The sequence below is a fragment of the Martes martes genome (genome assembly GCF_963455335.1).
Source record: "Martes martes genome assembly, chromosome: 12".
Classification (NCBI taxonomy): domain Eukaryota; kingdom Metazoa; phylum Chordata; class Mammalia; order Carnivora; family Mustelidae; genus Martes; species Martes martes.
The window spans coordinates 37,900,835-37,916,462 of record NC_137900.1 but is presented as its reverse complement, the minus strand read 5'-3'; positions in this window follow the sequence as shown (position 1 = coordinate 37,916,462).

The window sequence follows — 15,628 nt, the reverse complement described above, 5'->3', positions numbered from 1 at the left end:
GGACCTTGGGATCATGACCTGAGCCAAAGACAGAGGCTTTAACCCACTGAGCCACCCAGGCACCCACAAATGAGGACTATTATTTCACATTTCATGTTTCTTCCTTGACAACAAAATTCACTGGCAGAAATTACTAAAATTCTAGAGCTCTAGTTCTAAGCTCTTTTTTTTTTTTTTCCCTCTTCCAAATCCTAAAAGATGTCTAAAGGTGGAATTACAGAAGATATTTAGAAGTCCTTTATAGTTCTGATGTTGGGAGTCTTCTTTTCAGTCCAGCAGATAGTTATTGTGAGTCTACTATTTGCAGATCACTGTGTCACATATTGGATAATAAACAAGATGGAGGTGATATAGTTCAAGGGGACAGACTACAGAGAAGTAAAAACTTAGTAAACTGTGATAAATATAGTGATGGCTAAAATAAGATAATTTGGTTTAAAACTATTTATGGAAAGAGGAATGAGGTGAGGGTTTTAATTTATATATGATTGTCAGACAGGCTGAGGAAATAATATTTAAACTGAGAACTGAAAGATAACTAAAAACCAGGAGACCAACATTCAGAAAAGCCCCAGGGTCCTTTCTGTAACTGTGTTAAAGTAACATTTGTTGGGTAGAGCATGGGTTTATCAGATGTGAGCCAATGTTCAACCAAAGATCATAAGGGAAAGTGACATAGAGTTTATTACTAATGGATCCTGGAGGTGGTATATCCACACCTTGAAGGGCCACACTGGGAAGTCAAGGCAAAATGCAGGCAGAAGAGAGAGGAAGGACCTGGGCCACATGCTTTGAAGAGAGTTCCTGGTGGGGAGAATTTTGGCATTCTGGGGCTAAGGCCAGATTGGTCAATTTGGACTGAAAGAAGGGAAGATTTGTTGAGATTCAGTGAGGATCATGGCATTTTATTTTTATATTTATTTATTTATTTATTTATTTATTTATTTATTATTATTTTTTTAGGATCATGGTGTTTTAGAGGGCATTAGGACAAGGTACTGATCACTAGGTTGAACTTCAGGATAGATAGTGAGATGGAACTATAGGTCTGGCCCTCTGTGGAGAAAAATCCAACATCATTTTACATATAAAGCCTGGGTCTCGCACTCAGATTTTTACAGGAATGTGTTTGATTTGTTGAATTTGGCCCACTTAGTTATAGTGTGGAGCAAGGTCATTGTGTACAACAGGGAGGATCTTGTGTGGAGAGGGGAGGAGGTGGCAATTTGGGGTATGGAAGAGGTGCCTTGGAGGTGGTGGGGATGAGGAGAGTAGAGTCTGCATCACGTGGAAAGCAAAATCTGGAATCTAGTACATTAACAGGCTGCCAGAGCACCAAGAGGTCTGTAAGCATGAATCTGAGTAGGTCAGCTAGGGGTATTGTGAGGAAGTGCTTTATTGTGGTTAGTGTGGTTTAGAATACATGGCTTGGCTTTCCATAAGAGTGAAATGGTATCTAATGCTGCCTGTTATGCCCCAATAATGGGTCCGTGATTAAAGGAGCGAGACTGATATAAAGCGAAGGTCAAGCAAAGCTTTATTTCGTGCCAAGCATCAAGAATCAGACCAAACGTTCGGGGACGCACCTCTTACAAGAGAGGGTGACCCTTCTCTGTTTCACAGTCTAGCTTTTAAGGGCAAAGGCCATGCGGTCGGGCCTGGCCACGCACAGGTGACCAATGAGATTGTAACATACACAGGAAACTCCACAGTGATGCTAGGTGACCAATTGAATTACAATTTACCCTGGTAGACATTTGAATCAGCCTATTATACCTTGATTAGGATTGGCGCCAAAAGGGTTCCCAAAGGGCGGGGCCCATACTCCTTGGTAGCTAGGGAGACAGTATGCAACCCCCCACTGATCAATGTCTCCACCTGGCCTGACCCACCTTTGTATCTGGGCTCTGTTACCTGGAGCTGGTTTCCAGGACTTGCTTTTAAGTGAATCCCCTGGGGGAAGGGGAGCAGGGACAGTATAAGGGTTAAACAACAAGGTTTTTGTTTAACCTCAATGAAAGCCTCTTGCTAAACTATAAAAATATAAAATAGGTCCTTACACTGCCAGGCAGTCATCTGGGACCTTATTCAAGGTTTTGCAAGTGTTCTGATAAAGTCTAAGTTCAGAAGCAAGAATTTTTGCCTCTTGGCCTCCAGGATGACAGTCACCACAGCCATTTCCCTCCTGGTTCAGAAGCATTGAGGGGTGGGGGGCAGAATCCCAATGTACACTGAATTTGGTTTATGTCACCAACTTCCTTGTTCTCTTTGGTGTGGCCTCACCTCTGAGATGCAGTCATCTCTAATGGCGAGCTCTTGGGCTAGAGACCCTTTGTCTGAGGAGATGTTATATTTAGAGGTGATGAAAGCCAGTCAGAGGTAGGGTGGCCTTCCCAAGTAGAGATCCATAAAGGGTAGGAGGGGCTTGCTGATGTTAGATTATAAGCATGTATGTTAGAGGCCTGGCTCAGGATTGAATTATAAGTATTTGTTCTACTTTTAGTAGAACAAATCTAAGTTCCATCAAATTATCAGGGATGCACCTTGCAAAGGAGCCCAAGATAACTGTGAGCTTTATGAGGACTCCCTCCATAATGCATATAGATTTGGGGCACAATGATGGCCTAATTGTAGGGACATTTTGTGGATGGTAGCTTTACAGTCTGGAGTTGGTACCATTAAGACTGTGATAGGATCATTATAACACAAAGCTCCTTCCCATTCAGATGAGCCTGATTTGGTTACACAGGGAGGGCCATTTGGCCTGGGATGTAATTTGAGAGAAGGAAAGAGAAGGAAACTCATTTTAAGAATGGCTTCTACTGGCATTATTAAATGTAGAGGTATATGAGTTCTGGGTCAGATCCATGCCCGGAAGCATGCCGGCTGAAGCCATTCTGACAGGGCATTCTGGCACCTAACACTCAGCCATTCTATGGTGAAATTGCACATCTGGCTAATTTTGTTGCAGCCTTCTGGTTAGGCCTGAGGGGTATACTAGCAACCCTATTATCCAGGCTGTATACAATAAGAGCAATGGCCATAACAGAGGAGAACATTTGCATTTGACTATATTATGGGCCTCCTTAGGGGTAAGCCATCTGGATATTGACCAAAGGTATTGTTTTGGGGAAAAAAAAAAAAAATGGTCCTTTATCTCTTTGACATGTGTAGGGAAGAGGCTTGCTCTGCATCCCCTGATATTGATCTTTGGATTCTAGGATTCCTTTGTCAATTTCATTTCCTAATATGACTAACATTCATTAGACATTGAGCCTCTTTCCTCTGAGATCCACACAATTCCAAAAGTGGATCCTGCAGCTATAATTTTAATCTCCAAAAGAATTTTCATGAATTTGGTTTAATTAACCAGTATTTAAAACCTGAATGATAAGACAAAGTTGACAGCTTTAGTTTCACCTGTCACTGGGCAAATCAATGGGGACAATAAAGTCTGTGTAGTTGTGATTTGGTAGGAGCAGTTTGGTAAGAAGTTGTCCCCTTGGGCTCTCTATTATAACATGATCATATTTGCACACTCCTGCATTTTATAGTTTCTCTTTCTTTAGTTTTAACATCCAACCCTCACCTTAGGTCTGGATCTTTGATCTGGGCCCAAAATTCCTGACCTATACAATGGGGTTAATTTTGATGAAGCTGAAAAACTCTAGAAATAACATATACATTTGTAGTTCACAGAACTTTTGGATATATGTGTATGGGTATTTTTGTAGACCAGAGCTCTGGCTCTCACCATGTTCTCAGGTGGTTCAGATACCATTAAACACTTAAGAGTACTTTTTGTACCAATTCCCTTCCGCTTCCATTTTTACCTTACATTAATTCTTCTCCATAGACTACTTGATTTGAGAGGGGTTGATTTTGCTACAGTAATTTAAAAGTCGTATTTTGGCAATAAAGAATATAAGCAACTTATTTACATCTAGAATATTTCAGGATTTTATTTGAAAATTTTATAATTTTCCCTCCTGCCACATAATATTTTCCAGTTTCTTATACAGTGTGAAATAAACTCATGTGCATTTGATGTGAAAACTTAGTCTAAAAATAAAATCTTATATCAAAATCATTTACATTGTTTGGGCAGACATTTATGTGGCACTAGACTGGATTTATAGCTGACAGTTTAATCCTTAAACTAGAGGAACACTTATTTTCTTTATCAAAATGAATGTAGGAAAAAATAACTTTTCCAATTTCATATAGATTTGATTATTCACCATATACTAAGATCTCATATTATTACATACATTTTTTTTTTAACCAAGAATCAGAGCTAGATGGTAACTTAAAAGAACTAACATATTTCAAAGACCGTGTAAGGATTAAGTGTTTGCTAATGTATGTTTTTCAAATTTTTTAATGAATTCTGGCTAAATCCACCAAAGCATGATTTCCCCCCACATTTTGTAGATAAGCAGTAATTGTAATCATAATATGATGCATTGTTTATTTATTTGTCTATGAAATGGTCTTCCTTCAAAATTCATATTTACAATGAGTTTTAAATATGTGTTATTCTGGAAACACTACCAATAATAGTAGTAAGGATATAATTTATAGTAGTAACAGTGGCCTCTTCTGTTTTCTCTGGGAAAAAATTTCCCTGGGATGGGATGGAGAGGAATGTTTTAATTTTAATCTCAGTAATGACTCAATTTGTATTAGCCACAACTCTCCCACCACCCCCATATTTGAGGGAAAGCAGTTAAAACTATATACTTGGAAAACAAGTAGATACATAGAAAAGCCGAAATGATTACTAAATAGAGTTAGATATACCTAATATTTTATACAAAAGACAGTTTGTATAGAAACAAACGAAATTATATTTTTAGTCAATATTAAACTTTCAGCTCAATTCTAATACTGAGTCAGAAAGTAAAATGTGTCAAGGAAAGCACTTTGATCATGTATTTTCTGAATCTTAGAACTGAATTTAGAGGAACATTTAAATGGTCTCTTTTGAGGTAAAAGCTTACATGCGGTGCACAATTTTAAATTTTATCAAATTATAAAAAAATTCTCCATTAAACTTACACATTAATCCATATTTGAATATCCTACCTTCAAAATGGAATTCATGACCCTATTGTAGTTCTTATTTGATTGGACTAGTTACAGACCCTAGAAAATGGTTCATTGACTTTACACAGTTGATGTGAGCCTGGCAATGCCATTTTTTTAAATGAAATTAATTTTTTCATCAAAAATCTACTCTTTAATTCCCCAAACCTATTCCACCCATCCTCTTACCCATCTCTCCTCCAGTAACCATTAGTTTGTTCTCTATAGTTAAAAATCTGTTTATTGGTTTCTCTCTGTCCCTCTTTTTTCTTGTTCATTTGTTTTGTTTTTTAAATTCCACATGAGTGAAATTCTATGGTGTTTGTCTTTCTCTGATTAACATCTTACACTTAGCATTATTATCTCTATCCATGTTGTTGTAAATGGCAAGATTTTATTCTTTTTTATGTCTGAATAATATTCTATTATACATATATACTGCATCTTCTTTATCCATTCATCTAATGATGGACATGGGCTGCTTCCATGGTTATTACACCCTGCAATAAACATAAAGGTGCATATATCCCTTTGAATTAGTGTATTTGTATTTTGGGTAATCATACTACTGGATCCTAGGGTAGTTCTACTTTTAATTTTTTTTTTTTTTTTTGAAACTCCCTACTGTTTTACAAAGGGGCTACACTAGTTTGCATTCCCACCAACAGTGCAGGAGGCTTCCTTTTACTCCATATCCTTGCCAACACTATTGTTTCTGTGTCTTTGATTTTAACCATTCTGACAGGTGTAAGGTGGGTATCTCATTATACTTGTGATTTGCATTCCCTGAAGATGAGTGATGGTGAGTATCTTTTCATGTGTCTGTTGGCTTTCTTTATGCCTTTGGAAAAACGTGTCTTTAGGTCCTCTGCCCATTTTTAAATTGGAATATTTTGGGGGCAGGGTGATGAGTTGTACCAGTTCTTTATATATTTTGGATCCTAACCCTCTATTCACTCTGTCATTTACAAATCTCTTCTCCATTCAGTAGGTTGCCTTTTAGTTTTGTTGATTGTTTCCTTTGTTGTGCAGTAGCTTTTTATTTTGATGTAGCCCCAGCGGTTTTGCTTTTTTTTCCCTCTTTGTTCCTTTGCCTCAAGACATACCTAAAAAAATGTTGCTACAGTCACTGTCAGAGAAATTGCTATCTGTGCTTTCTTCTAGGATTTTTATGGCTTTGGATATCACTTTAGGTTCTGAATCCATTTGAATTTGCTTTTGTGTATGGGGAAAGAAAGTGGTCCAGTTTCATTCTTCTGTTGAAGAGACTATCTTTTTCCCATTATATATTCATCTCTCTTTTGTCAAAGATTAATTGGCCATGTAAACATGTGTTTATTTCTGGCTTTTCTATTATATTCCATAGATCTATGTATCTATTCTTATGCCAGTACCAAGCTGTTCTAATTATTACTGCTTTGTAATATAAATTTTAGGATTTTTAGGATGTAATTTTTAAATTACTTTTTACAATTAAATTTTTAAATTTTAGGATATAACACAAATTTTAAGATGTTTTTTGTGTTGTTCTGTGAAAAATGCTGTTGGTGTTTTGATAGGGATTGCTGTGGTTCGTATACACATTTTAACATTATTTGTTCTTCCAACCCATGAATATAAAATGGCTTTCCTTTTCTTTGGATATCTTGAATTTCATCAGTGTTTTATAGTTTTCAGAGTATAAGTTTTTCACCTCTTTGGTTAGGTTTATTCCTAGATATTTTATTGCTTTTTCTGAACTTTTAAATGGAATTATTTTCTTAATTTTACTTGTTGTTGCTTCATTAGTAGTGTATATAAATGCAACAGATCTCTGTATATTGATTTTGTATCCTACGACTTTACTGAATTAATTTATCAGTACTAGTAGTTTCTTGGTGGAATCTTTAGGGTTTTCTACATATAGCATCATGCCATCTGCAAATAATGAGAGTTTTACTTCTTCCTTACCAATTTGGATCCCTTTTATTTCTTTATGTTGTCTGATTCCTGTGGTTAGAACTTCCAGTGCTATGTTAAATACAGGTGGTAAGAGTAGACACCTTTGTCTTGTTTTCGATCTTAGGGAAAAGCTCTCATTTTTTCACCATTGAATATGATGTTGGCTGTGAGTTTTTTATATCAGGCCTTTATTATGTTGCAGTATGCTCCCTCTTGACATACTTTGCAGATTTTTTTTTTAAATCATAAATGGTTTTGTACTTCATTGAGCACTTTTTCTGCATCTATTGAAATGATCATATAGTGTTTATCCTTTCTCTCATTGATGTGATGTATCACATTGATTGTTTTGCATCCCAGGAATAAATCCCACTTGATCGTAGTATATGATTTTTAAACATTCATGTTTGCTAATATTTTGTATAGAATTTTTTCCTCCATATTCATGAGAGATATTGGCCTATAATTCTCCTCTTTTGTGGTATCTTTGTCTGTTTTTGTTATCAGGGTTACACTGGCCTTCTAGAATAAATTAAGAAGGTTTTCTCCCTCTTACATTTTTTGGAATAGTTTGAGAAGAATAAATATTAATTCTTCTTTAAATGCTTGGTAGAATTCACCTGTGAAGTCATCTGTGTTATGCCCCAATAATGGGTCCATAATTAAAGGAGTGAGACTGATATAAGCGAAGGTCAAGCAAAGCTTTATTTCACGCCAAGCATCAAGAATCAGACCGAACATTCGGGGACGCACCTCTTACAAGAGAGGGTGACCCTTCTCTGTTTCACAGTCTAGCTTTTAAGGGCAAAGGCCATGCGGTTGGGCCTGGCCACGCACAGGTGACCAATGAGATTGTAACATACACAGGAAACTCCACAGTGATGCTAGGTGACCAATTGAATTACAATTTGCCCTAGTAGACATTTGCACCAGCCTATTACACCTTGATTAGGATTGGCGCCAAAAAGGTTCCCAAAGGGCGGGGCCCATATTCCTTGGTAGCTAGGGAGACAGTATGCAACCCCCCACTGATCAATGTCTCCACCTGGCCTGACCCACCCTTGTATCTGGGTTTTGTTACCTGGAGCTGGTTTCCAGGACTTGCTTTTAAGTGAATCCCCTGGGGGAAGGGGAGCAGGGACAGTATAAGGGTTAAACAACAAGGTTTTTGTTTAACCTCAATGAAAGCCTCTTGCTAAACTAAAAATATAAAATAGGTCCTTACAATCTGGTTCTGGACTTTAGTTTTGGGGGGTTTTTGGTTACTGATTCAGTTCCATTGTTGATATTTGGTCAGTTCAAATTTTTTATTTCTTTCTGCTTTAGTTTTGGTAGGTCACATGTTTCTAGGAATTTATCCACTTCTTTTTGTCTAAGCTGTTGGCATATAGGTTTTCACAATATTCTGTTATAATTGTTTCTATTTCTGTGATATTGGTTGTTATTTCTCCTCTTTCATTAGTGATTTTGTTTATTTGGGTTATCTCTCTCTCTCTTTTTATCAAATCTACCTATAAGTTTATCAATTTTGTTGATCTTTTCGAAGAACCAGCTCCTGGCTCCATTGATCTATTCTATTGTTTTTGCATATTTGTCTTGTTTTGTTTTGGTATCATTTATTTCTGCTCTAATCTTTATTATTTCCTTTCTGCTGTTGGATCATGGTTTTGTCCATTCTTTTTCTAGCTCCTTTAGTTTTTTTTTTTTTTTTTAAAGATTTTATTTATTTATTTGACAGACAGAGATCACAAGTAGGCAGAGAGAGAGAGAGGAGGAAGCAGGTTCCCCGCAGAGCAGAGAGCCCAATGCGGGGCTCGATCCCAGGACCCTGGGATCATGACCTGAGCCAAAGACAGAGGCTTTGCTGAGCCACCCAGGCGCTCCATCTAGCTCCTTTAGGTTTAAGGTTAGGTTGTTTACTTGAGATTTTACTTGCTTCTTGAGGTAGTCCTGTATTGCTATAAAATTCCCCCTTAGAACTGCTTTTGTTGCATCCAAAAGGTTTGGACTGTTGTGTTTTTATTTTCATTTGTTTCTATGTAATTTTTATTTCTTCTTTGATTTCTTAGTTGACTCAATCATTATTTAGTAGCATGTTCTTTAACCTCCATGTATTTGAGGTCTTTCCAATTTTTTTCTTGTGGATGACTTTTAGTTTCATAGCTTCGTGGTCAGAAAAGATGCACGGTATGATTATGATTTTTTTTTATTTATTGAGACTTGTTTTGTGACCTTATATGTGATCTATTTCGGCAAATGTTCCATGTGCATTTGAAAAGAATGTGTAGTCTGCTGTTTTAGGATAGAATGTTCTGAATATGTCTGTTAAATCCATCTGTCCAGTGTGTCACTCAAAGCCACTGTTTCCTTGTTGATCTTCTGTTTGGAAGATCTATTCATTTATATAAGTGGGCTGTTAAAATACCCTGTTAGTTCTGTATTACCATCAATTATTTCCTTTATGTTTATTATTAACTGTTTTATGTTTTTGGGTGTTCCCATGTTGGGTACATAAATATTTACAATTGTTGTATGTTCCTTTTAGATTTTCCTCTTTATTATTATATAGTGTCCTTCCTAGTCTCTTGCTAGTCTTTGTTTTAAAGTTTATCTTTCCCAATATAGGTATGGCAATGTCATTTTGAACAGTTTTCCAAATTTGTCATGCCGGTATTACAGTAGTTCTTTGATATATCATGCTGTTTTGTTCTTCAGTACTTTTTACTAAAGTAAAGGATTCTTGTTTCTTTCGTTCCTTTTTCTTACTTCCTTCTTTTGAAAATATTGTATGTTGCTAAAGAGCCAAAGATCTGGAATAAAATATCAGAGGCTCCAATTCTGACCCCTAAATTGACCACATATGTGACTTTGGGCAAGTTACTTCTATTTCTCCTCATCTTCATCTATCAAACGGGAATATCAATTTTATCTGCCATGTAGGGATTTATGAGGATTACATGACAAGGAAAAAAAAAAAAAAAGAGAGAGAGAGGATTACATGACATAATATAGGTACTTAATACAGACATAGCTAACACACAGTAAGCGCATAATAAATGTTAGCTACTATACTCCTTATTAAAGTTTGGAGGTGATAGAGATCTAATGCCACCTCAGAGGAGCATTTGTACATATAAGTAATATATTTCTAACCACATTCTTTCTTTCATTTAGTTTGGTTTTATTTTGTTTTTAATAAAAATAAGTGAGAACAGGGAAGCTACAGATAAAAGGGGAACAAGATAAAATTGGCTTTTTATCCCTCTGTTATTTACAAATTTGTTAGGAAGAATTGAATTTTAAAGCAATTTCTATATTTTTCCAATTTTTGTTTTTATCCAGAATTACTCATTTGAAGCAAGCAGACTTAAAAAGCATTAACAACAAACATCTCTTCTCACGATAAAAATAAATTTTAAACAACTGAAGAACATTTGGAAGAACCAATTTTGTTAAAATGTCTATTATCCAAAGCAATCTACAAGGCTTAATGCTATACCTATCAAAAACAAAAACAAAAACAAAAAATAAAAAAAAAGAAAAAAGCACATTTTTCACTGAACTAGACTAAATAATTTTTTGTATAACCACAAAAGACCCTGAACAGCCAAAATAATCTTGAAAGAGAAGAACAAAGGTGGAGATATCAAATCCCAGATCTCAAGATATACTACAAATCCGTACTAATCAAAACAGTGTGCAATGGGCACAAAAACAGACATATAGATCAAAGGAACAAAATAGAGTCCAGAAATAAATCCATGATTTTAGTCATCAATTAATCTACAGCAAAAGAGTCAAGAATATACAACTGGAAAAAGTTTCTTCAGCCAACAGTATTGGAAAAACTGGACAGCTACATGCAAAAGAAAGAAAGAAAGGAAGGAAGGAAGGAAGGAAGGAAGGAAGGAAAGAAAAAGAAAGAAAGAAAGAAAGAAAGAGAGGAAGAAAGAGGGGCACCTGGGTGGCTCAGTGGGTTAAAGCCTCTGCTTTCGGCTCAGGTCATGATCTCAGGGTCCTGGGATCTAGCCCTGCATCGCATCTGGCTCTCTGCTTGGCAGGGAGCCTGCTTCTTCCTCTCTCTCTGCCTGCCTCTCTGCCTATGTTTGATCTCTGTCTGTCAAATAAATAAATAAATAAATATTAAAAAAAGAGAGAGAGAGGAAGAAAGAAAAAAAACTGGACCACATTCTTACCCTATACACAAAAATAAATTCAAAATGAATTAAAGACCTAAATGTGAGACCTTAAGCAATAAAATTCCTAGAAGAGAGCACAGGCAATAATTTCTCTGAATTGGCTGTAGCAACATTTTTCTAGATGTGTCTCCTGAAGCAAGGGAAGTAAAAGCAAAAAGAAACTATTGGAGCTAACATCAAAATAAAATCTCCTGCACAGCAAAGGAAATAATCAACAAAACTAAAAGGCAACCTACTAAATGAGAGAAGATATTTGCAAATGACAAAGCCAAGAAAGGGTTAATATCCAAAATATATAAAGAACTAATACAACTCAACACTAAAAAAAACACTGTGTAGTCTGATTTTCAAATGGGCAGAGGACCTAAAGAAACATTTTTCCAAAGAAGACATACAGATCGCCAACAAACACATGAAAAGTCGCTCATCATCATTAATTAGGGAAATGCACATTAAAACCCCAAAGAGGTATCACTGTATGTCTGTCGGAATGACTAAAATAAAAAAAACACAAGAAAAAACAAGTGTTGGTGAGGATGTAAAGAAAAAGGGACCCTTGTGCATGATCAGTGTGGTTGCAAATCGGTGCAGCATATATATATATGTGTATATATACACACATACATATGTATATATACATACACATAAACACATACACATATACATATAAATGCATATGTGTGTGTGTTTGTGTGTGTGTGTGTATACACACACACATGCCCATAACATGGAGTATCACTCAGCCATAAAAAATAGTGAAATCTTGCCATTTGTAACAACACAGACGTACCTACAATGTTTAATGTAAGTGAAATATGTCAGAAAGACAAAGGCATATACCATGTGATCTCATTCATATGTGAAATTTAAGAAACAACACAAATAAACAAAATTTAAAAAGAGAGAGACAAAACAAAACCCAGACTCTTAAATATACAGAACAAACTGGTGGTTGCCAGAAGAAAGCTGGTTGGGGGAATGGGTCAAACAGATGCAAGGGATTAAGAGTACACTTATCTTGGGGTGTCTATGTAGCTCAGTCAGTTAAGCATTCAACTCTTGATCTCAGCTCAGGTCTTGAAGTTAGGGTCATGAGTTCAAGCCCTGTGATGGGCTATACACTGGGCATGGAAATTACTTAAAAAAAATAAATAAATAAGGACAAGTATCTTGATGAGCACTAAGTAAGTGAATAGAATTGTTCAATCATTATGCTGTACATAGGAAACTAACAGAACACTGTATGTTAATTATACTTGAGTGAAAAACAATGAATTTCTTGGAGATCTATGCTTGATTTTTTTAATAGCATTTTTTGTAGATTGTTATCAAGTTACTCCATTCCAAGTCCTTTAATTTATTATTTCATTATTGTTTGAAATAAGGAGATGATTAAAACTGAGTTTTGGTCTTAAAGTGTGGTTACATGTGCACTATTTGCCATAATTAAGTTTCCATTATATGCTTTGCTTGATTTGGAAATATATTCCATTTTTAACAGGTGAAAATGTGAGATTTTAGACTTTGTTATTTTCTTTAACATTTGTTTGTTGGAGACTTAACTTTGGCAACATTTACCTAATAAATATAAGAAGTGGTGACAAAGAGTTAAATGAATCAGTCAAGGTTGGCCTTCATCAATCAGCCAAAGAGCACCCTTAAGAAGACCTGCAGTTTAAACCCTGCCTGGCTCAATTCGTTCATGCTATTCCACTTTTTCCCCTCCAGTAGCATCCACTTAATGCTAATTTATTCTGTTTGAACATTATAGAAAATTTTTTTCACAGTACTTACCATTTTTATAACACTTAGTATACTGAAGGTTTAAATAAAATTTGTATTTTTTTTTCCTGTACCCACGCCAAGTTCTTTTAACATTTTATAGTAAAAACTAGAAAATTCAGGATTTTTTTTTTCTCCTATGAGAAAACTCCAAATTACTGATTCAGTTATTGGGATCTTCACTTACGCTTTCAGGATCTACAGACTAATGAACACAGCTGGGTAGTGAGAGTGTTGATCTTGATAAGCCTCTTGGGGAGCATGGGGAATGTAAACTCCAGATTTTTGAAGTAATCCTAGGAAGAAAAGGTCACCCATCTGTTATTTAACCTAATGTTTTGCAAGTATTGTTAATGTTCAGCACTGTTGATATTGTTACATATGCATAATACTAAACATAAAAATAAACATGAAATTATAGGAAGTTACAATTATTATCATATGTATGTGTTCAATTTTATTCACTTCATACCTCTTATATATGCTGTATATTGTTTTTTAAAAATAATAATGAGACATTTCTTATATGAATTCTAGCAAATTAATTATGTCACTTGCCCATCTATATATGTAAAGTCACCCAATGTAACCAGTAAACAGAAAAAAGGCTGCTCAGGATATCAACTCTAAGTTAACTATTTACACTACTGCCAGATGTTATTGCACTTATGAATGTGAAGCTTTTGAGAACCATAGATGCTTAATACCCTCATTTTTTAGCGTTGTCCATTAAAACTCTCATTAACAAATGGAGAAAAAGATGAAAAACACAATATGTGATCTTTTTGTTGGAATACATTTGTTTCCTAGGGATCTCTGCAAGTTTTTCAGTTAGGCAATGATTTTATAGATTCTATTTAAACAATGAAAGATTTGCACTACAAGCATTAAATGTCAATAGCATGCAAAATGTGTGTGTGCATGTGGAAGACATTATTTTTTTTTAAAGATTTTATTTATTTATTCAACAGACAGAGATCACAAGTAGGCAGAGAGGCAGGCAGAGAGAGAGGAGGAAGCAGGCTCCCTGCCAAGCAGAGAGCCAGATGCGGGGCTCGATCCCAGGACCCAGGGATCATGACCTGAGCTGAAGGCAGAGGCTTTAACCCATTGAGTTACCCAGGCGCCCGACATTATTTTATATATATATATAAATTATATGTATTTATGTATATAATACACATAACATTATTTATATCTGTTTCAGCTTTCCTTTCCAAACATCCTGCACTGGAACATATAGTAGCTGTTAAATAAATTTTTGTGGAATTTTGAATTTCACAACACATTTATGATGCAGAATAGCTACACAGAATTCACAGTTAAAGATAAACCATATATATAATCAACATACTAGAATTGTATAAATATATTGTATTTGTTTGTTTTTGGTTTATGGAAAATTGTAGTTGGCCATTCAAAATGCCTTGCAATCCTAAAAACCTTATTTGAACATTCTTACTAAACTAAATAGAACTAAACATTTAGTTCACTTGAATTTCTGATTAACAGTGAGGAAGTCAGTACAATTGTAAATTAAACAAGAGTTTAATTATGAAGTTTTATTCAAGACATAATAGCTCAATCTTTTTGTATAACTATAGTGCCTGGGGAGTCGTCAGAACCATAGCTATTTTATGATAAAATACTGCAGTGGTGTGCAGAGCTAGTGTGTACTGTACTATTAAGTTGCTAGCATCTCTTCCCAATTCCATGTTCTGTAACCTCACATTGAGAGTTTGAAAATAGCCACATTGAGACTATTTTCTCATGGAAATGGGCAAATGTTCCAAATTAGGAATCAAGTCAATTATCAAACATTTGCCACTTCACATGGAAATACCTAATAATCCAAAGATGCTTAATTTGGCTATGCTTTTAAAACGATATTTTCATTTTTAATCTTTTACATAATAAACATTGCCATATATAGTCCTTATTTTAATATTTCTGTAATATATTTCTTCCAGAAAACATAGGTAATGAAAACATAAAAAATTAGTAACTGAAATTTCAAGGAAAAGAGAGGTGATATGGAATAAAACAGACACAAGAATGAAGCAGCAGGCAGACATTTTCAGCAGTGAATCTTATGTAGAATAACACATGAGAAATGGAGCAATGATGGACTGCAGACTCGTGGCATTCACAAACTTACTCTTCTCACTTTCTTTTAAAAGCCCATTTAAGCCTTTATATCTCCTTAGAAGCATCACTAAAAGAAATGTTTAAAGTAAATTTTTGAAACCTCCTTCTCCTTGGAGTTCAGCTTTCAGATTAATACAAAGAAAACTTACTTTTTAATGTATATCAGTCTACTTAAGCTAATTGAAGGGAAAAATAAGCAATCATATACCAGTCATGTATATGACTTGATTTATATATTAAGTGCAGTTTTCTTTTTTTTCCAGGTTGGTAGCTAGCAATAGTTGTCTTTGGTAATAGGAGTCCCCTTAGACTGTAATCTAATAAGGAAGGCTGGTCCCTACAGAATATTTCTTTGAAACATTTACTCCACATGAATAGCTCTCCAAGTATAGATTTGCCTTTGTCCAAATTAAAGAAGGGAGGGCAGGAGGAGAATGAAGTAGAATTGAGAAAATGCACTCTTATTATTA